The sequence below is a fragment of the Lathyrus oleraceus genome, chromosome 1, assembly GCF_024323335.1.
Source record: "Lathyrus oleraceus cultivar Zhongwan6 chromosome 1, CAAS_Psat_ZW6_1.0, whole genome shotgun sequence".
In the NCBI taxonomy this organism is placed as follows: domain Eukaryota; kingdom Viridiplantae; phylum Streptophyta; class Magnoliopsida; order Fabales; family Fabaceae; genus Lathyrus; species Lathyrus oleraceus.
Window position 1 is genome coordinate 30,025,714 of NC_066579.1, and position 24,586 is coordinate 30,050,299.

General features: G+C 36.9%; 1 long non-coding RNA gene across 1 annotated transcript; it reads left to right on the plus strand.

Annotated features, from left to right (window-relative positions):
- The first annotated feature begins 2,972 nt into the window (after positions 1-2,972).
- On the plus strand, positions 2,973-4,932 carry LOC127077493 (uncharacterized). The gene is made up of 3 exons (XR_007787343.1): positions 2,973-3,302; positions 3,713-3,799; positions 4,486-4,932. It is a non-coding gene; the product is annotated as an uncharacterized LOC127077493 (long non-coding RNA).
- Positions 4,933-24,586: the final 19,654 nt, after the last annotated feature.

A 24,586-nucleotide genomic window follows, 5' to 3' on the forward strand; every position in this document is an offset into this window, starting at 1 on the left:
GTGGTGTGGGACCAGACGCCAAGACGATTAAAGTTAACAACCTCATAATGAACGCTCTGTCACCCTATAATATCATATTTGGTAGACTTGCCATCAATGCACTAGGGGCAATTATTTCCACCTTGTACCTAGTTCTGAAATATCTGTTACCTAATGGGTGAGTCGGGACCATCCAGGGAGACTAATAAAGCGCTTAAGAATGTTACTAGAACACCAATTTTTAAAAGTAAATCATACAAAACAAAATGAAAACGTAAGAAAATATTTAATTGGAAACAATTAAAATGTCTTTGATCGATAAGTAATATAATATATAATATAATAGTAATATAAAAGTTTTTTTTTCTTTCTATAATGTGTATTTTTTTTCCTCTTCTAATTTTATATTGTTAAAGAATTAATTATAAAGATAAATCATATAAAAATATAGTGAATATCCATTTTGCTCATTCACTAAAATTACAGAACCCAAATTAATCTCCGAGAAAAAAAATACTCTATTTAATCTTTTATAAAATTTAATCGGATCATATTAATCATTTTGCTAATATATTTCTCAAATCAGTTTTTTCTTACTTTTTAAACTTTGTCAGTCATGTATATTATTTTTTTTTCTAATAATTACATGGACAATCACGTTAAATTTTTTCTTCATTTTTTAAATACTAAATTGAGTTTTATTTTTAATTTTATTTCTATTTAAATAATTCAGATTTAAAAATATAAAAAAAAATCAAAATTTATTCCTAGTAACTTTTAAATCGTGAGTGAACTGTCATACGTTGCATACATTTTTTAATAATTACATGGACAGCCATGTTGAATTTTATTTTTTATTTTTTTATTTTTCAAATAAGAAATTGTTTTTTATTTTTAATTTCAATTTTATTTTTAAACAATTCACATTTGAAAATATAAAAAGAAAATACAAGTTTTATTTTGGAAATAATCAAATTCATGGACCATTAAGCCACATCCCACGCCTTCACCACCCCGTCAATGTACTAAAATAAATATTTTCTTGTTTCAAATATTTCAAATAATACACAAATTTAAAAATAAAATATTAATCCTAAATATAATTAATCAAATAGAAATAAATTGATTAATATTTAATTTAATTACTATTAAATTAATTTATTATTATTTAATTTGAACTAATTAAATACTTAAAAAAATTAGTTGATTATATAATTTGTATTAGTTAAATATTTTAATAATTAATTGAATTACTACTAAAGTTGATTGATTATTATTTAATTTGAATTAATTTAAAATAAATAAATATTTATCTGTGTGTTATTTGAAATAAGTAAATATTTAAATGCTTATTTTTAATTATTAGAAATATCAACAACAAAGGTAAAGTGATTGGGTGCAAATTTAATATTTTTTATTTTAAATTCAAAGTTGTTTAATATTACTACACATGAGAATTATCTGTCACCAATGTATGTTGGCCTAATGGTAAAGACATAAGATGTTGCTTAAAGGTCCTTGGGTTCAATTTCTTTCTAAGATAATTTTCTTTTATATTTTCAAATCTAAATTGTTTAAAAATAAAATTTAAATTAAAAATAAAAATCAATTTATTATTTAAAAATGAAAAATAAATAATAAAATCCAACATGGTTGTCCAGCTAATTATTAAAAAATACATGTTCACTTGTGGATCAAAACAGTTTTTTTTCTCTTGGTTCAAAAGTAGAAAAAAAAAACAGTTTGAAACAAAATATTAGCAAAAGAATTAAATAAGATCTTTTTTTTCTCTTGTGGATTAAATTAATTTCAGTAATTTTTGTGAGAGACCAAAATGGATTTTCACTCTTAAAAATATTATAAACAATGATTATGCATAATAATAAAAAGTGTTAATTTTTTATTTTGACGAAAGGGGGCTAGAGTCCCCTTTCCCTCCCTGGATTGGATTCGTCCTTGATTCTTAACACTTCTTATGTAGGATTAATGTATCTTTTGACCCTTAATTTAATTTATTATTTTGCTTTGACCAATTAACTAAAAAATTATTGTGCTTTTACATGATAGTCTCTTAAAAACTCTTAAAAACTATTGTGTTACTCAAAATGGTCTCTGCCATTAAATTTTCTAAAAAATGTTAACCCTGAAATGTTGATGGATTTTTAATATCTGATCTGGATTTTGATGAGTTTCTAATATTTGACCTGACTTTATATGGCTTATTCAAAATATGTTTATGTTTAGAAGAAGAAAAATCAATTTGATATTTGGAACCCTAGGTTAGTCGTCACCCTTATTTATCTATTCTCCTTCTCTCTTCTCCTTCTTTCACAACGAGGAAAAGATTATGGTTAAAGAATAGGATGTATCTGATTTACAGACAAATAGCAATGAATAAAGGTCCTTGGGTTCGATTTCCTTCCAAGACAATATTTTTTTGATATTTTAAAATCTGAATTGTTTAAAAGTAAAACTTAAATTAAAAATAAAAATCAATAAGTATTTAAAAAAGAAATATAAATTATAAAATCAAACATGGTTTTCCATATAATTATTAAAAAATACATGTGACAAAATAATACACATGACAGTCCAATCACGGTTCAAAAGTAGGGAAAAATAGTTTGAAAAAAATATTAGCATATGGGTCTTCACTCTTAAAAATATTATAAACAACGATTATGCATAATAAAAAAAAACGTGTTAATTTTTTATTTAGAGGGGAGGGGGGCTAGAGCCTCATTTCCCTCCCTCGATTGGATTCATCCTTGGTTCTTAACACTCCCTTATGTAGGATTAATGCATATTTAAGTCTCTTAACTTAATTTATTGTTTTGACCAATTAACTAAAAAATGTTATATAATAGTCCCTTAAAAATTATTGAGTTACTCAAAATGGTCCTTGCCATTAAATTTTCTAAAAATGTTAACCTTGAATACATGACAATGTTGATGGAGTTTTAATATTTGGCCAGGATTTTGATCAATTTTTAATATCTGAAATGATTTTATTTGACTTATTCAAAGCATGTTTATGTTTAGAAGAAGAAAACTCAATTTGATATTTGGAACCCTAAGTTAGCCGTCACCCCTTTCTCTATTCTCATTCTCTCTTCTCTCTTCTCCTTCTTTCGCAACGAGGAAGAGATCATGGTTAAAGAAGAGGATGTGTCTGATTTACAGACAAAGAGCAATGAATAAGTTAATCCAGAGAAATAAATGAAAAACAAGAAAGATGTTGCTTCAGAGAAACATACGATCTTCAATCGGTACCAGATCTTCAAAGATTTAGAGATTTGCACTATAATGGTGGTTTTGTGGGGGTAAGACATACTTTATATCTTTGTAGTATTTTAGGTTCTTCCTATGATTATCTGTTGTTTATTTAGTGTTTACCTTTTCATATAGATATTATCAAGAACGTTGAGGTATTTTTTGTAGGTGTGGTGGTATATCTGTTCCATCTTGCTAAAGCATATAGCTAAGGAACAATAATTGATTTGTTCTACGTGATTGCTAGAATGTTTGAATTCATGGTCCACTATTAACAACTCGTTCACCGATGAAACAAGTTTTGACTCTTTTGATTTTGAGAAACCAACATTTTCACACTATATATTTAGTTATGATTTGTCACACTACTACTCCCTAATCAACTGTGTGTTATATGCATGTTATGTGTTTGTGTTAATGATTGATGTTTTGTTTTTTTTGAATCATTTTGTGCTTTTAGCAAAATGGTGAGGTTGTGATTGCTCAGGTTTTGTCAGTGATTTCCTAGAAGCCGAAGGTCATTGAGGGAAGGCTCATTAATCACCAGGTAACAATCCATTTTAGCATGACCTTTAATTTGTGTATGTTAAGTTTAACGAAACCTCGTATTAGTTTGTGTATGTTAGCCTTAATAAGTTCATTATGAAAAATTGAAATGCAGTGCTTGTCTTGAAATTTTATTCAAATTAAGAATTTATCATTTATTCTTGCTGTGAAATTGTATGGTACTCATGTCCAAACAATCATATTAAGTATACCATTATGTTACATATGTAATAAATGTATGAAGAAATTTCTAGAAATGTTTAAAAAGAATCTCATTTAAAGTAGTTGTTGTTAAGGATTTACTACCCTAATCCAATTATGGGATATATAGTCATTATGATAAGTCTATCATCTTCCTATAACAAGTTTCAATGTTAAATGCTTGATTTTATTATGAAATTAGATTTCACTCCTATGCATATTACCCTCGCCATTGGTAAAAATTTGAAGGTAATGGAATCTTACTTGAGTTTTGTCTTTCCTTTGAACATTTTACCATCTCCTAATGAATCACAAGTTTTCATCTATTCTTTTGATATGAAAAATGGACATCTTTTAATGAGGTGCAAACATTTTAAGTTAAAATGTAATTGGTGAGTATCATTATTTATTAGTTGTTGGAATTGGACATTTTGTTTGTTTTTTTGCTTATGACATTTTCTTGGTTTCTTGCAAGCATCATTGCAGACCGAGAGAGAGAAGAAAAATGAGATATACTTCCATTGAGGAAGTACGCCATCAAAGCATAGTACCATAGAACAATCACATATATCAGTCGGAGACTTACATCTTTCATAATTGACAATTTTTAATATTTCTATCTTTGTATTTTCATGCTGTTTTTAATAAAAAAAATTCTTCATTAGACCATTTTATTACCAAAATTAAATATAGCTTCGTAGGGAAGAGGATTGACATTTGAAAGTACATTTCTGAATATAAAAGTGAGGCTAAAGAGAATTAAGAACTTCATGTTATTATTATAAATCATGAGCAATGTTGATATATGTGATGATGGTAGATTGAATTTATATATATTATCTCACAAGCCAGGTATCTTGTCATACATCTTTTGATCTTACACATTAGCTAATATTTTCCAACACATAAACAACTTTAAGTACATATTTGTTATTTTTATCATATTCTGCCACCTTTGCTTTTGTTGATATATGACTATCAACACACTTACATAACACCCTATAAAAAGAACCATACATTAAATCAAATGTTGTATCGCTGTTTTTATATAGAATAGTTGATGACACCTTTATTCCCCAACAAACCATGTTGGATTTTTATTAATTTGTTATGACATAAAATTTGTACATTATATATTTCTTAAAGTACATGGAATTATACATATATTGACATCATATTTATTCACTTAAACCAAATTTATATTGTTAGATTTTAATTAATCATGCAGTTTTGTTATATCTCACCATAAAAGTTAAAGAGAGAAAAAATGAAACAATTAACTTTACACCTCACTGAAAGATTCCTTGGAATAACTATCTCTACAACTTTCTCTTTGATTATTGACTATCAAATAAAAGAAATAAAACGATTTCATTATTATTGTGTAATTCTTAGCAACGAAAATTATCATACTAAAAACATCACAACTCTTATATTTTCAAAATGAAAATTAATTCATAAAATTACTGTGTAACTCTTAGCAATGAAAATTCATATAAAAAATATAAAAAATATCATTTAACATATAAAATGAAGGAGAGAAGAATCCTAAAACTAATTATAAGATCTTAATCATAGTCTCAAACTCAAGCTTAATAAGGAACACATGTTCAGGGCCAAACTCAAGATACATATGCTACAGAAACTCAAAGTGAAAAAGGAATACATGGTGCAACAACAACAAAACCAAAACAATCTAACTCATAGGTTCCAAAATTAAACATAAGGAGAGCACAAAATCAGAAATATGAAGCGCCAATAAGAACTTTACAAAATATGGCCCCAACAAAAACAAGTCAAAACAAAACACCAACAAAAGGAAAATATTAACAAATAAAAAACAATCAAAAGTACCTCTCGATCAAACTAATAAAATTACATTTATGCGTTGTTGTTCAACATAAGAAAACACCAACAAAAGTAAAATATTAACAAATAAAAAACAACCAGAAGTTCTTTTGAAATAAATGTATTTTGGATTACATATTCTATCATCTTCCTATAATAAGTTTCAATGTTAAATGCTTGATTTTATTGTGAAATTAGATTTCACTGCTATGCATATTACCCTCGCCATTGGTAAAAATTTGAAGGTAATGGAACATTTTATCATCTGCTAATGAATCACAAGTTTTCATCTATTCTTTTGATATGAAAAATGAACATCTTTTAATAGGGTGCAGGCATTTGAGTTAAAATGTAATTGGAGATTATCATTATTTATTAGTTGTTGGAATTGGACATTTTGTTTGCTTTTTTGCTTATGACGTTTTCTTGGTTTCTTGCAAGCATCATTGCAGACTGAGAGAGAGAAGAAAAATGAGATATACTTCCATTGAGGAAGTACGCGTCAAAGCATAGTACCGTAGAACAATCACATATATCAATTGGAGATTTACATCTTTCATAATTGACAATTTTTTATATTTCTATCTTTTTATTTTCATGTTGGTTTTAATCTAAAATTTCTTCATTAAACCATTTTATTAGTTTGTGTCTTTATTGAACCAGACTCACTGCGGGTCCGTTTAAAAATGAAGAATACTTTTAGAATGACATTAATGAATCTGTAATATCCTATATACTCTTAAATGCTTAATTGCTTGTCATTTGAAACCAACTATATTCCTATGTGCTCTATCTCTTGTCAGTTATAATAGTCTGAATTAATATCTTCATGCCCAATCTTCATACAAACCTAGAACTTTTTTAGATCAATAAATCATATGAATTTGTTTATGAGGTATTCATGTATGTTTATTTAGTGCTCCACTATTTCAAACCATGATTATTTTTGGTAGTTTGATTATGTAACTTTATTATTAAACGGATCCCAATGAGTCTGGTTCAATAAACAGACACTATAATTACTCTTGACTCAACTACTTATAGCTCTTTGTAATTTTCCTACTACTTGATTCTTGAAACACCCACTTCTTAGAAAAAAATATAAACACTTTTGATAATGACATTTCCTTATCCTTAAATTGAATTAGTCCATTATCTAGAATGACATTAATGAATCTGTAATATCCCATATACTCTTAAATGCTTAATTGCTTGTCAGTTGAAACCAACTGAGTTCCTATGTACTATATCTCTTGTCAGTTATAATAGTTTGAATTAATATCTGTTGGTACAAAGGTAGAATAAATGATGAACGGAAATATTCTATTAAGAGAATGACGGCTACAAAACATGATAAAAGTTACAATGATTGCCACCCTATTTATAAGCTAAAACTAGGGTTACTAGAATAGGATAAAATACTAAAATACCCTCTAACAAACTTAGGGGCTAAGAAAATAGTACAACTAATAAATATGAATTACTTCTAATACCATCCCTTAATTCATATTCCATCAAAACTTGTAACACCAATTCCATCCCTTAATCTGAGAAATTGATCAGTCTTGATAGCTTTTGTCAGAACATCTTCCAACTGTTTCTGAGTGCTGCAGTGTACAACTTCTAACACTCCCCTCTGAACTTGATGTCTCAGAAAATGATACTTGGTCTCAATGTGCTTGCTTCTCCCATGCAACACTGGATTTCTGGCAAGATTGATTGCAGACTTGTTGTCAATCATCAGCTTCAGAGGTTTGTTTACTTTAATCTTCAAATCCTGCAATAGATTCAGAATCCACACAGCTTGGCATGCAGTAACAGCACCTGCAATGTATTCAGCTTCACAAGTTGACAACGCCACAACAGGTTGCTTCTTAGAACACCAAGAAATGGGACCTCCCAGAAATTTGAATAAGTACCCAGACGTACTTCTTCTGTCAACTCTGTCTCCACACCAATCAGAATCTGAATAACTCAGAAGTTCTGACTCATCCTTTCTTCCAGAAGGAAATAATACTCCATACTTCAGAGTTCCCTTGATATACCTCAGAGAACCAACCAACTGTTTGAAGGTTGTAGCGTCCACATCCTTTCCATCAGAGTCAGAATCCAGTTTTTGATTTGTATCAGAAGGTGTGACAGCAATCTTACAATTCTTCAGATTAAATCTCTTCAGAATTTCTAATTCATACTTGAGCTGATGCAAAATAATACCTTTCTCAGAGTATCTGAACTCCATCCCTAGAAAGTATGTCATTTTGCCTAGATCAGTCATTTCGAATTCATTCATCAGAACTTTCTTGAACTTGGCTATCTCCTGTTCAGAACTTCTAGTCAGCAGTATATCATCAACATATAAACATACCAGAGTCATATTTCCTTCAGAAGTATGCTGAACATAGACACCGTACTCCATCTCACATTTCTGAAAGCCTTGCTTCTTGAAAAATGAATCAATCTTCTGATTCCAAGCTCTGGGCGCTTGTTTCAATCCATATAGAGCTTTGTATAATCTGTACACCATCCCTTCCTGATTCTTTTTCACAAATCCAGGAGGTTGTGACACGTAAACTTCTTCTTCTAATGGACCGTTCAGAAATGCAGATTTTACATCTAAATGCATCAGAGGCCAATTCCTGTTAGCAGCTATTGCAATCACCATTCTGATTGTTTCATGTCTTGCTACAGGTGCAAACACTTCAGAGTAATCCAACCCAGGTTTCTGTAGAAATCCTCTGGCTACCAACCTTGCTTTATGTTTGCCAATTGAACCATCTGGTTTTAACTTCTGCTTGAAAACCCATCTGACGCTGATGACTTTCTTGTCTTTTGGAAGTTTTGTCAGCTTCCAAGTCTTGTTTCTCTCTATAGCATCAACTTCTTCTTTCATGGCCTTCAGCCAGAGCTTCTGCTTAAGAGCCTCTTCTGTACTTATGGGTTCAGAGTCTACTAACATGGCACACTGAATAACTTCTCCTTCAGAGTCTACTTCAGTGTCTTGCAGCATGTCAAATTCTGCATATCTTCTGGGGATGTTTCTGATTCTTTGTGGTCTCTGAACTTGTTCAGAGTCTTGAGCTTCAGAGTTTCTAGCTTCAGATGTTTGACTTCCTCCAGAGCTTTGACCATTTTCAGGGGCTGGCATATTTCCAGAGTCTGAATTGCCACCAGAATCTGGATTACCATCAGAGTCTGGGTCATCAGAGTCTGGATCATCAGAGTCACCTTCATCTTCTGAGTCTTCTCCAGAGTCAGAATCACTATCAGAATCAGAATCAACGTCAGAGTTTACTCCAACTTCAGAAATTCTTAACTCTGACCTTTCTTCAAAAGTTCTAACATCAGAATCAGATTGAGACTTATCCCAATTCCAAAATTCTGATTCCTTCACAATCACATCTCTGCTGAATTCAATTTTATTGGTTTCTGGACAATAGAGCTTGTATGCACCTGTACTGTGGTACCCTATCAGAATCATCACTTTGCTTCTATCATCTAGCTTTTGTCTTCTAGCTTCTGGAACATGTTTATAGCAAACAGAACCAAACACCTTCAGATGACTAACACTTTGCTTATCTCCAGTCCACTTCTGTATTGGAACTATTTTCTTCAACTTCTTCGTAGGACATCGGTTGAGTACATACGTTGCAGTGGCAACAGCTTCTCCCCAGAGCTTCTGAGGAAGTTTCTTCTCCTTTAGCATGCTTCTCACCACATCAAGCAAAGTGCGGTTTCTTCTTTCAGCAAGACCATTGTGTTGAGGGGTATAAGGAGCAGTAACCTCATGCTCAATTCCATTCTCCTCACAGAACTTCTGGAACTCTTTGGAGTTATACTCACCTCCACCGTCAGTTCTAAGAATCTTCAACTTCTAACCACTCTGATTCTCAGCCTTCATTCTGAACTTCTTGAATTCATCAAACACCTCGTGTTTAAACTTAATAAGGGATACCCATGTCATTCTTGTGAATTCATCAACAAATAACACAAAGTATTTATTCCCTCCAATCGATGCTACTGGAAATTGTAATACCCCAAAATTTACCCTTCATTTTTCCTAAAAAAAAAAAAAAAAAAAAACGAAAAAAAAAAAAAAACGAAAAAAAAAATAAAATTAATTAATTAATTAATTAATTAATTAATTAAATAAATAAAATAAATAAATAAAATATAACAAATTATTTTGGACTTGGGTCTCCCTCATTTGAGCCCATTACCCACGAAAATCAGTCTATAAATACTGAAGTTTCAGTAGAGGAAAACACACTTGGAGTTACACTGGAAGATTCACTGGAGAAAGAAGGAAGAGAAGCAAAACACTCTGAGGTTTCCCTGAGGAAAAAGATAGTGAGAGAAGACCTGACAGAGAACTCAGAGCAGCCTCCAAACCCTGAAGGGAACTCAACTTGTAAACCTCACGGGTGCAACTCAATTTCAATCAAGCTCTCCAATCAGGTTTGCCCTATATCCATCATCTTTATGCCTTTAATTTGAATGCTCTAAATGTATGAGGTATTATGGGTGAATTTGATACCTTTTTTGTGAGCCTTTTGTGAATTTTGATGGAATTATTCATGTGGTTACATTTTGATTTAGGGGCAACTCTGGGTTACCCTATTTTGTTTCTCTAACCTGTCTTTGCGTTGCCATGACATTGTTTTCCCTGGATTTCACCTTGTTTGTCTAACCTTTCTATTGAGTTTTCGCGAGGGCTCACATACTCTTGTAGGGATACCATCCGGAGGTTTATCCTGATTAATCGTATTGACTGATTTTCTTTGATGGTCTAGCTGGAGAGATCTCAGGGTTGCTAATCCTTTAATTGCTGTAACTTCGGATCTTTATCCGTGTGGTAATTTTTTCCTTTTCTCGTACTTTATCGCTTTCTTAGCTGGAAGACCTCGATAGGAGGCAATGTTTGGGCCCTTTGGTGGCATTTTACTTTGAGATACATGTTTTGTGTTTTGTATTCATATCCCCGCATCTAGCGCGGTTCCTTCGTCAAGGACTGCCTGTTTGCCCTCGAGCATCCCAAACCCTAAAACCCAAAGCAACACGTTTACTCCTTCTACTACAGGCGAGTAAGTCTCCAAAGGTCGAGCATCCGGTAGATTGCGTAGTGACGTCGTTTGTCCAAAACCCAATCCATAACCCCGTAGTTAGCCGAACTACGACTTGCTCTGATTCTCATTCCAGATGAGATACGTAGGCATAAGACGCGATGTCTTAGCGAGCACACATCCCCCCAACCCATAGGTCAGCCGAGCTACGAAGACTCTGATTCTCATATTCAGATGAGATACGTATGCAGTGGATGCAACATCCGCGCGAGTCATTTTCATTTAACCCTTTTTTGTTTTTTTTGGCAAACAGCACAAGATAAACCCACACCCTTTAGACAAGAACTACAAAAGTGGATCCCGTAGAGTACTACGGATGCGTAGGGGTGCTAATACCTTCCCTTCGCATAACCGACTCCCGAACCCAAGATTTGGTTGCGAGACCCTGTCTTGTCCTTTCCTTTTTCAGGTTTACTTCGAGCGTTTCCTTTCCCTCCATTGGGATGAATAACGCACGGTGGCGACTCTTCTGTCATTCTCTTTCGCCGGTTTTTTTTTTCGCACACTGTATTTTTCAGGTTGCGACAGCTGGCGACTCTGCTGGGGACTTTAAGAAGTTGACCTCTTGCTGGTCCATCTTCCCTAAGCGAGTCCCTCCTAGCTTTTGTAGTTTGTTTGTTTATTGGGTGTTCATGCTTTTGTACAGTTATTTATTTACCTGCTTTACCTTATTACATTGTGTACATATCATTGTTGTATCTGTTTCTGTTGGCTGGCTGCTTGGTGATCTTTGTGAGATGAGTTCTATACCCGAACTCGAGTGCACTTAAGATAGGAGAATGGCATAGTCCTGTCAACTTGTGTGGAGTATTCCTTAGCGAGTTGACTTGCAAGCTCATTCACTTGGTGGAGGTCATGTTGAGATCAATAATGTCACATAAGTAAGTTGTGGTTAGACATTACTTGTTCCAATATAGACCTAAGAAGCCAAGGACCTTAGTTTACCTAACCCATCTTGGCCTATTCGTAGGACGTAGTGCGAAAGTCGTTCAAATGTAAGATTTGATACGATTGTTACGCGATACTACACTCATAAGAGTCTCTCTTGAGAATATTGTTGGAATACGAGTAGTCGTTCCTCTAATAATATCCGAAAGATGGGATTATGACTATGGGAACCTTTTGTAGAACATGTTTGGCAGGTTTAAACCTTAGTACACTCCTTTTGGGTGGTTCTTAACCTAAACTCCATGCTCGTGACTTGCGGCAAACCCTTGATTCATGGTTGATCCGATCAGGTATCCTTAATATCAATGAAACTCGGGTGTTGATAAGGTGTAAACCATAATCCGCCAAAATGGGTGGTTGATATTAAGGATAACATGATCCATCCCATGACCTTTGTTTGGTGTGCTCTTAATTTCTCTCCAGACAGTGCAACCTGACAGATGTTCAAGCAGATACAGCAATCCTGATTGACATGCCACTGCACTGCATTCACATCATTTTGCATCACATCATTTGCATTCATAATCATTCACACATGTTTATCCATTTCTGTGGGGTTTATATCTTCCACTTGATTCTAGTTGGAATTTTCTTGGTTCTCATCAACGGCTTAGTCTTTTCTTACACTGTTTATCAAATGTGAGACTGGAATCAAGGGGGTAGAATACCTTTGGAATTGATAAACATGTCATTGCATTTGCATATTCATTAACATGTCTTGCATAACAGGTACTGCCGCATGGGTGACCATTCCAGCTACAGCACCACTACAACAACAACAATCACAACGTCAACCAGCTCAGTATCAACAGCAGCAACAACCGGGTAACAGACCCGCTTATCAACAGAGGCAAAGGATGATGGACCGGCGTTTCGACACCCTTCCAATGTCGTACGCCCAGTTGCTTTCTAGTCTTCAACAACTACAACTTGTGCAATTGCGTACTCTGGCTCCTCCTGTTGGTAGACTTCCGGTGGGTTACGACGCCAAAGCTAGGTGTAGCTTCCACTCTGGGGCACCTGGCCATGACATTGAGAACTACAAAGCTTTTAAACACGTAGTTCAGGACCTCATAGATTCAAAGGCCATCGACCTTGCACCAGCTCCGAATGTCGTCAACAATCCCATGCCCCAGCATGGTGGTGCGAACGTTAATTTGGTAGAGGGAGAAGCCAAGCCCATTAAGGATGTGTTGAAGTTGAAGACTCCAGTATTGGATATCAAAGGATGCTTGCTGAAGGCCGATGTCTTCCCCGGTTGTGGGAAGGGTTGTTTGGATTGTGCTACTCAGGGCGGAGGTTGTTTGAAGTTACAGCAGGGTATCCAGGCCTTGCTCGACAAAGGTATCCTCCAGGTTGAAGATTTGTCTGTCCAAGAGTCTGTGGAAGAGGTTAAAGCGGGTGCCTCTATCTCATTCTTTAAGCAGGCACGGGCCGTGGTGGATTCAGGTGTTGCTCCCGGTTGGGGGCGTCTGTTGGAATTACCAGTGAAAGAAGATAAGTTCGGGATTGGGTATCAGCCAGCTCTAACTTCTACAACTTCAACACTTCAGACTCATCAGGGGCCGATCACTTTCTCCAGTGCTGGCATCATTCAGTATGGTCAAGTCTCTGCAGTCAACGAAGAAGAAGGGGATAGTGATTGTGACATTGACAATTGGGTGCGTCCGAAGATCCCGGGCGAAGTCATCAACAATTGGTCTTCTGAGGAGATTATCCAAGTCACTCTTCTTGAAGAGTAATTTTCTTTGTTTATTCATGCATATCCAAGTCTTACGTTCCGCCCAGGGCGTAATGACTCATTGTAGGGCCCATCTATGTGACGCTTGCATTTTTATCATAAATAAAGGACGTATTTTTGCATTCAAATATTTCGTTCCCTGTCTTTCTATTTTTGCAGTTTTTCAAAATAAAAAAATGGCAATGTTTCGTTTAGTTTTCACTTCTTGTTCACACTCATAAGCACATACCATCACTCATGCAGATGCACATCACCGGATCCTATTGATAACGGTTCTGCTATGGCTCGTTTCGACTTTGAAAATCCAATCTTTCAAGCTGAAGAAGAGGGTGATGAAGACTGTGAACTCCCTGAAGAACTTACCAGGTTATTGAAACAGGAAGAAAGGGTCATTCAACCGCATCAAGAGTCTGTTGAAGTAATTAATCTCGGCACCGAGGACGCCAAGAGAGAAATCAAGATAGGGGCTGCTTTGGGAGATGATGTGAAGAAAGGGCTGATTGAATTACTGCAAGAATACGTTGACATCTTCGCCTGGTCTTATCAGGACATGCCTGGGCTGGACACAGACATCGTGGTGCACCACCTGCCTCTCAAAGAAGGTTGTCCTCCGGTCAAGCAGAAGCTCAGAAGAACAAGATCAGAGATGGCTGTCAAGATAAAGGAAGAAGTGCAAAAGCAGTTGGATGCAGGGTTTCTAGCAGTCACCAATTATCCGCCATGGGTTGCAAACATCGTCCCAGTACCTAAGAAGGACGGAAAGGTACGGGTGTGTGTCGACTACCGGGATCTGAACAGAGCTAGCCCTAAAGATGATTTCCCATTACCTCACATCGACGTTTTGGTGGATAATACAGCTCAGTTCTCGGTATTCTCCTTCATGGATGGCTTTTCTGGCTATAACCAAATCAAGATGGCACCAGAAGACATGGAAAAGACAACTTTCATAACCCCATGGGGCACCTTCTGCTACAAGGTGATGTCGTTTGGTCTGAAAAATGCCGGAGCAACATATCAGCGAGCAATGGTGACTCTGTTCCATGATATGATTCATCATGAAATCGAGGTTTATGTGGACGATATGATTGCCAAATCTCAGACAGAAGAAGAACATTTGTTGAATTTGCAGAAACTGTTTGAGCGTTTGAGGAAATTCAAACTGAGACTTAATCCGAACAAGTGCACTTTCGGGGTGAGATCGGGAAAATTGTTGGGTTTTATTGTTAGCGGAAAAGGGATTGAGGTGGATCCTGACAAAGTAAAAGCAATACAGGAAATGTCTGAGCCAAGAACAGAGAAGCAAGTCCGTAGTTTCTTAGGGAGGTTGAACTACATTGCAAGGTTCATCTCTCACCTAACAACCACGTGTGAGCCAATTTTCAAATTGCTGAGGAAGGATCAGGCTATCAGGTGGAATGAAGATTGTCAAAGGGCTTTCGAGAAGATAAAAGAGTATCTACAGAAACCTCCGATCCTTATACCTCCAGTTCCTGGGAGACCTCTGATAATGTACCTATCAGTGACCGAGAACTCGATGGGGTGTGTATTGGGACAGCATGACGAGTCTGGTCGAAAAGAGCATGCCATATACTACCTTAGCAAAAAGTTTACCGACTGTGAAATCAAATATTCGCAGCCTGAGAAAACTTGCTGTGCTTTGGCCTGGGCTGCTCGCCGACTGAGACAGTATATGTTGAACCATACTACCTTGTTGATTTCTAAGATGGATCCAGTGAAATACATATTCGAGAAGCCAGCTCTCACCGGAAGGGTCGCTCGTTGGCAGATGATTTTAACAGAGCATGATATCCAGTATACGTCACAGAAGGCCATCAAAGGGGGTATTCTGTCAGACTACCTTGCCGAGCAACCGATTGATGATTATGAGCCGATGAAGTTTGAATTCCCTGATGAAGACATCATGTTCCTCAAGATAAAAGACTGTGAAGAGCCAGTTGTTGAGGAGGGACCTGATCCAAACGAAAAATGGACTTTGTTGTTTGATGGGGCTGTCAATGCTAGAGGAAGTGGAATTGGCGCTATTATTACTACTCCGAAGGGTGCCCACATGCCTTTCACCGCTCGTTTGACTTTTGAGTGCACAAATAATGAAGCTGAGTACGAGGCCTGTATCTTGGGTATTGAGCAAGCCATTGATCTGAGAATCAAGACTCTGGACATCTTCGGAGATTCAGCTCTGGTGATCAATCAAGTGAATGGTGATTGGAATACTCTCCAGCCCACTCTGGTCCCCTATAGAGATTACACGAGAAGACTTTTGACTTTCTTCACAATGGTAAAATTGTATCATATACCTCGTGATGAGAACCAGATGGCAGACGCACTTGCTACTCTATCCTCCATGATCAAGGTAATTCGTTGGAACCATGCTCCCAGGATCGATGTGATGCGCCTTGACAGGGCCGCGTATGTGTTTGCTGCTGAACTGGTAGTCGATGACAAGCCCTGGTATCACGATATCAAGTGCTTTCTGAAGAATCAAGAGTACCCTGCAGGGGCATCCAACAATGACAGAAAGACTTTGAGAAGATTGGCAGGCAGTTTCTTCTTGAACAAAGACGATGTGCTGTATAAGAGGAACTTCGACATGGTTTTGCTCAGATGTGTGGACAGACACGAGGCGGACATGTTAATGCAGGAAGTTCATGAAGGTTCCTTCGGTACTCATGCCGGCGGACATGCAATGGCTAAGAAATTGTTGAGAGCGGGTTATTATTGGATGACCATGGAATCAGATTGTTTCAAGTATGCTCGGAAGTGTCATAAATGCCAGATTTATGTTGATAAGGTGCATGTACCGCCGAATCCTCTGAATGTGATGGCTTCGCCGTGGCCGTTTGCTATGTGGGGTATTGACATGATTGGAAAGATTGAGCCGACTGCTTCCAATGGGCATCGCTTCATCCTTGTTGCCATCGACTATTTCACCAAGTGGGTCGAAGCAGTGTCGTTCGCGAATGTCACCAGGCATGTGATTGCCCGTTTTATCAAGAAAGAAATCATTTGTCGCTATGGGATTCCCGAAAGAATCATTACTGATAATGGTTCTAATCTCAACAACAAAATGATGAAGGAGTTGTGTCAGAACTTCAACATTCAGCATCACAATTCTTCCCCTTACCGCCCTAAGATGAACGGCGCTGTTGAGGCAGCAAATAAGAACATAAAGAAGATTGTGCAGAAGATGGTCGTCACGTACAGAGATTGGCATGAGATGCTACCTTTCGCCTTGCATGGGTACCGTACTTCAGTACGTACATCGACCGGGGCAACCCCCTACTCCCTTGTGTATGGTATGGAAGCAGTCCTACCTGTTGAAGTGGAGATCCCTTCTCTAAGAGTCTTGTTGGATATCAAGCTAGACGAAGCTGAATGGATTCGGACAAGGTTCAATAAGTTGAGTCTCATCGAAGAGAAGCGAATGGCAGCCATTTGTCATGGGCAGTTGTATCAGAGTCGGATGAAGAGAGCTTTTGATCAGAAGGTGCGTCCTCGTTGTTTCCAAGTCGGAGATTTAGTGTTGAAAAGGATCCTTCCTCCTCAGACAGATCACAGGGGCAAGTGGACTCCTAACTATGATGGACCGTATATTGTCACCAAGGTTTTCGATGGTGGGGCCTTAATGCTTGCAACTATGGATGGTGAAGACTTCACTTCCCCTGTGAACTCAGACGCAGTTAAAAAATACTTCGCATAAAATAGACCCGCTGGACAGTAAAAAGAATAGTCCAGGCAAAAAATGGGCATCCCGACGAACCAAGAAAATGAAAAGGTTCGGGCAAAATTAGGGATTAAAAATGAAAAGATCGTACACCCGGTAAGTTGAAAACCTGAAAAGGCAACTTAGGCAAAAATGGGTATCCCGGTGGATTGAAAACCCGAAAAGGGCGATCCAGGAAAAAGTTAGGGATTAAGCGAATGACTGCGTTCTGAGTAGTTCTAAATCTCATCTCGTGCCAATGACTGGAAATTTTTGAAGGATAGGAAACAGTCCAATCACTCTTTCAGAAGGCTGATTATCTGGAGGATCTTGAAGACGAGCAAGTCATAGCAGAATTGGAACCCAATAGAAATCCATTTCACATTGCCATTAGATTAATTTCTGTTTTTATCTTTTGTGCGATTACCTCTTTCCAGGGATTGCTTCTTAATGTAAATGCCTATTCAGAGGCCATTCAATCAATAAAATCATGTTATTCAGTATATCTCTGTTTTCATTTTCATTTTACTGTTTTGTTTGCAAAAATGATGTCCGAATTTTTGATAAACATTGCATCATGACACATAAGGGCTTTACAGGTACAGGCTTAATAAACATTTAAAATTGCTGTAAATTTTAAGTGCTTTGGATCGTCTATTCAGAACAGATACCCTCGGGGCATTCCATTAAAATCCCCTGCGGACGATCGTGAATATCTTCCCCAGTGAAGTCGCCAACAGACGAATCTGGTGTCTTATCCCTGCAGAGCTGATCAGAGCGTTGGATTCTTCAATCCCCAGCAGTTTCTCACCACCGTACTTCCCCAAGCGTTTGTTTTAGGACATACACTCCCCAGTAGAGTTGACAGTGCCAGACTATATATCCCCAACGGAGTTGACAGTGCCAGACTGTATCTTCCCAGCAGAAGTGGCTGCTCCTTAGAGTTCGATGCCAGATCGATAATCCCAATGCCAGATCCATGGTTTCTTTCCTTGAAGCAGAACCTCGGTACTGTATCAGTGTTTGCTCCCCCTGCTGAGTCATCTCTCGCAAATCGTGGTTGCCAGAACCATTGTAGCTTTCCTCAGCAGCAGGCTTCCAATGCCATTCTTTCCCCGATCAGAGTCTCGGTATGGCCAGAACACCGCATGGCTAGTCATCTCCCCACAGAGTTCATTGTGGTGTGTATCTCCAGCAGCCTGGCCAGAGCTCAGAGGATGATAATCATTTCCCCAGCAGATCCCCTTGCCTCGGCTTGGCATTCTACCCAGCATTTCGCATCCCTGCATGTAGAATCATATTGCATTGCATCCTTCCAAATCGCGTAGCATTTCCATTTTCATGGAGCATTACGCCATTGAAAAATTCAAACATACGCATGTAAGCATAAAACATTCTCGGTATCCCAAGTGATAAGCTAGAAGTTGTTTCCAGTACTCAGACTGAAGATTGTTCATGACTTACCTTTGTTATCCCCAGCAAGTGTCATTGGCCCATGCGCCGCCTCTATTATCATTCCCTATTTCTGCCAATGCTGACAGGCATGAAGTTTTCCGGTATCCAGACCGAAGTGGCATTCAGGCCAGTTTTCCGGTATCCAGACCGAAGTGGCATTCAGGCCAGTGTTCCGATGTTCAGATCGAAGAAGTTTCCGACGTTCAGGTCGATGCAACTTGTGGCATTCAGGCCAGTTTTCCCGGTATCCAGACCGAAGTGGCATTCAGACCAGTTTTCCGGTATCCAGACCGAAGTGGCATTCAGGCCAGTTTCCCGGTATCCAGACCGAAGTGGCATTCAGGCCAGTGTTCCGATGTTCAGATCGAAGAAGTTTCCGACGTTCAGGTCGATGCAACTTGTGGCATTCAGGCCAGTTTTCCGGTATTCAGATCGAAGTGGCATTCAGGCTAATTTTCCGATATTCAGATCGAAGTGGCATTCAGGCCAATTTTCCGATATTCAGATCGAAGGGGCATTCAGGCCCATTTTCCGATGTTCAGATCGAAATCCTTTCCAGTATTCAGACTGATGAGCGGCATTCAAGCCATGGTTATTTCTGTGTTACCATTTATTTTGGTATCCAGTTTAACATTCTTTTTCGATATTCAAACTGACTCTCACCGTACCAGACGAATTCTTCTTTCAAGACCACCTCTTTGCTGATTCTGACAGACATTGTTACTTCACTTCACTTCAGTGCAAATTTTTGGGCTTTTATTGTATTCAATCCCTTGATACCTCGAAAGTACGAAAGCAACTGCCATCTTCTTTCCGGGTCTCCAGTTGATTGAATAGGGGCAGCTGTAATACCCCAAAATTTACCCTTCATTTTTCCTAAAAAAAAAAAAAAAAAAAAAAGAAACGAAAAAAATAAATAAATAAATAATTAATTAATTAATTAATTAATTAAATAAATAAAATAAATAAATAAAATATAACAAATTATTTTGGACTTGGGTCTCCCTCATTTGAGCCCATTACCCACGAAAATCAGTCTATAAATACTGAAGTTTCAGTAGAGGAAAACACACTTGGAGTTACACTGGGAGATTCACTGGAGAAAGAAGGAAGAGAAGCAAAACACTTTGAGGTTTCCTTGAAGCAAAACCCTGAGGAAAAAGATAGTGAGAGAAGACCTGACAGAGAACTCAGAGCAGCCTCCAAACCCTGAAGGGAACTCAACTTGTAAACCTCACGGGTGCAACTCAATTTCAATCAAGCTCTCCAATCAGGTTTGCCCTATATCCATCATCTTTATGCCTTTAATTTGAATGCTCTAAATGTATGAGGTATTATGGGTGAATTTGATACCTTTTTTGTGAGCCTTTTGTGAATTTTGATGGAATTATTCATGTGGTTACATTTTGATTTAGGGGCAACTCTGGGTTACCCTATTTTGTTTCTCTAACCTGTCTTTGCGTTGCCATGGCATTGTTTTCCCTGGATTTCACCTTGTTTGTCTAACCTTTCTATTGAGTTTTCGCGAGGGCTCACATACTCTTGTAGGGATACCATCCGGAGGTTTATCCTGATTAATCGTATTGACTGATTTTCTTTGATGGTCTAGCTGGAGAGATCTCAGGGTTGCTAATCCTTTAATTGCTGTAACTTCGGATCTTTATCCGTGTGGTAATTTTTTCCTTTTCTCGTACTTTATCGCTTTCTTAGCTGGAAGACCTCGATAGGAGGCAATGTTTGGGCCCCTTGGTGGCATTTTACTTTGAGATACATGTTTTGTGTTTTGTATTCATATCCCCGCATCTAGCGCGGTTCCTTCGTCAAGGACTGCCTGTTTGCCCTCGAGCATCCCAAACCCTAAAACCCAAAGCAACACGTTTACTCCTTCTACTACAGGCGAGTAAGTCTCCAAAGGTCGAGCATCCGGTAGATTGCGTAGTGACGTCGTTCGTCCAAAACCCAATCCATAACCTCGTAGTTAGCCGAACTACGGCTTGCTCTGATTCTCATTCCAGATGAGATACGTAGGCATAAGACGCGATGTCTTAGCGAGCACACATCCCCCCAACCCATAGGTCAGCCGAGCTACGAAGACTCTGATTCTCATATTCAGATGAGATACGTATGCAGTGGATGCAACATCCGCGCGAGTCATTTTCATTTAACCCTTTTTTGTTTTTTTTGGCAAACAGCACAAGATAAACCCACACCCTTTAGACAAGAACTACAAAAGTGGATCCCGTAGAGTACTACGGATGCGTAGGGGTGCTAATACCTTCCCTTCGCATAACCGACTCCCGAACCCAAGATTTGGTTGCGAGACCCTGTCTTGTCCTTTCCTTTTTCAGGTTTACTTCGAGCGTTTCCTTTCCCTCCTTTGGGATGAATAACGCACGGTGGCGACTCTTCTGTCATTCTCTTTCGCCGGTTGTTTTTTTCGCACACTGTATTTTTCAGGTTGCGACAGAAATGGACCACACACATCAAAATGTACAACTCCCAAGGCATGTTTTGCTCTTGGAGCAGTTTCTGACGCAAATGGCAATCGTGGTTGTTTTCCTTCCATGCAAACTTTGCATGACTTTTCAGGCTTCTTAATTGCAGGAATTCCATGTACCAACTTCTTTGAATTCAGATGTTTTAAGCTTCTGAAATTCAAATGACCAAATCTTCTGTGCCACAACTCACTCTCCTTCTCAGCACTTGTTGCACTAAGACATTCTGAGTCTGCAGTTCTGACATTCACCTTGAATGTTCTATTCCTTCCCTGTTCTGACTCCATAATCAACTTCTGATTGCAGTCATACAGCTTTAGAAGATTGTCCTTCATGGTAACTGAAAAACCTTTCTCAATTAATTGTCCCACACTCATCAGATTGCTTCAGATGCCAGGTACATACCACACGTTCTGAATCAATGCTGTTTTCCCATTGTTCAAAATCACTCTGACATTTCCCATACCTTCTGCATTAAGATATTTGTCATCAGCACATCTGATCTTTGTCCTCTTTTCAGAGTCAAAGTCAACCAGCCATTTCTTGTTTCCAGTAAGATGATTTGAACAGCCAGTGTCCATATACCACCAGTCTATCAGATCTATATCATCAGATTCAGAGGCCATCAATAGCACAGATTCGTCATCAGAACTTCTGGCTATATTTGCTTCTTCTGATTTTCTTTCCTTGTTTGACCAACAGTCTCTAGCAAAGTGACCAAACTTCTTACAACAGTAACATTGGATCTTCTTCTTGTCATACTTCTCTTTTCCCTTCTGAGCATTCTTTTGTCTATCAGAGGTTGAGCTTTCTGACTTCTGACCACCATCAGATCTTCTCCTGGCTTCTGACTGCTTCTGATACCTCCTATCAGAAGTTGCTTTCAGAGCCTGCTGCTCTACTTCCCTTTCAGAAGTTCTCTCAGTCAAACGCAACTCTTGCGCTTCTAGACTGCTCTGCAGCTCTTCAATTCTCATGGTGCTCAGATCTTTGGAATGTTCTATTGCTACCACAATGTAATCAAATTGAGAGGTAAGGGATCTCAATACCTTCTCCATGATTGTTTCTTCAGAAAGAGTTTCTCCACACGCTTTCATCTCATTAGTGATCAGAATCACTCTGGAGATGTATTCAGAAACTTTCTAATTATTCTTCATGTTGAGATTCTCATATTGCTTTCTTAAGGACTGAAGTTTCACCTTCTTCACTGATGCGTCACCACCATAACATCTAACCAGTGTGTCCCACGCAGCCTTTGCTGTCGTTGAATCTGCAATCTTCTCAAACACATTTACATCAACACATTGATGAATGAAGAACAATGCTTTCTGATCCTTCTTCCTTACTTCCTTCTGCGTGTTTTTCTGTTCATCCGTCGCATCTGCTGCTACCGGAACATAACCATCAGTGACAAGATCTAGAACATCTTGAGCACCGAACAGTACACGCATTTGGATCATCCAACGATTCCAGTTTTTACCGTCAAATACTGGAAGTTTGGTGTTCATGTTGCCGTTTCCGTTCATCTTTCTCACAGTGTTTCCCAACCCACAGAATTAAAATTCTGATCAGATTTTGTTCAAGATTCAACACGAATCTAAGAATCAAAATCAAACACACAAGACCTCACGTTCACTCGTGTTTCCCGTGTTTCCAAATGAATCCGAACCGGAGCTCTAGATACCAATTGTTGGTGCAAAGGTAGAATAAATGATGAACGAAAATATTCTATTAAGAGAATGACAGCTACAAAACATGATAAAAGTTACAATGATTGCCACCCTATTTATAAGCTAAAACTAGGGTTACTAGAATAGGATAAAATACTAAAATACCCTCTAACAAACTTAGGGGCTAAGAAAATAGTACAACTAATAAATATGAATTACTTCTAATAATATCTTCATGCCCAACCTTCACACAAACCTAGAACTTTTTGAGATCAATAAATCATATGAGTTTGTTTATGAGGTATTCATGTATAATTATTTAGTGCTCCACTATTTTAAACCACAATTATTTTTGGTAGTTTGATTATATAACTTTATTATTTACTCTTTCTCTCACAATCTTCACCATCATCTTCCATTAAAGCTTCATCTTCATGTTTGTTTTTGAAGTATTAAATAGTTGAAATATTTAATAAACTAATTATTTAACATAGTTGAAATACTAATTAAAATATTTAATGATGTGAAAAAATTAAACTATTTAATAAAATATTCAGGTAAATCTAGAATCATTTATTTAATACATATATTTGTTGTAATAAATTAATCAAATATGTTGGTTGGTCCAGTGGTCAAGTATTGCCACTTTAATCCAATTGTCATAGGTTTAACTCCTCTTGGCCACATTTTTTAAAATTTGCATTTTAAGATTTAACATTAAAAAAAAATATATGACATGGAAATACTAGTTAATAAAAACATGAAAGAAAAAAATGTCTGAGTGGAAGGGAGAGGATCTCAGATTCAGAGAGAAAACATGAAAGAAAAAACGTCTGAGTGGAAGGGAGAGGATCTCAGATTCAGAGAGATCTGGAGTTGAAAATCATAGGTAGTAATTGGAAAAAGGAACAAAATTGTGGATTGTTTAGTCATTATGTACTATTGACTACTTATATTTATGAATTTTCTTTCAGCTGAACTACTTCCCCTTAGACGTAGTTGATAGTTCTACTGAATTAGGTTAGTAATTATGTGTCTTTTATTTATTACATTATTTAATTGTTCATCCATTAATTCAGACCATCTTGTCTCACACAATGCATCAATATTGTGTGTTATATCTTATCTCTGGTAAAAAAAAATTAAACTCCTTTCTCACTCAATCACTCTCTTCCCATTGTCGTTTTTATACACTATTAATTAGTTCATAGTTGAAAGAGTGAAATGTTTATATTGAGAGTTATGTAATTCTGTTGTTGTGTTGAAATAATGATTCAAGAGTGTTGTGATCTTGTATCATTACAGTTTGACTTTGAGCTTTCAAGATAAATCTAGTAGTAAAAAGGTTTTAGTAAGGAAGGTTGTTGGGATAATTCTAGTTTAAAAGCTCAATCCGTTTTAGTGGAAATATCAAGACGAAACTCTCGCGGATTGGATTAGGCTGCATGTTTAAGTCTAAATTGGTCTAAATTCTTGATGTGGTCTTTCTATCTCTATTATTTACTTATATATAAATATATATATATATATATATATATATATATATATATATATATATATATATATATATATATATATATATATATATA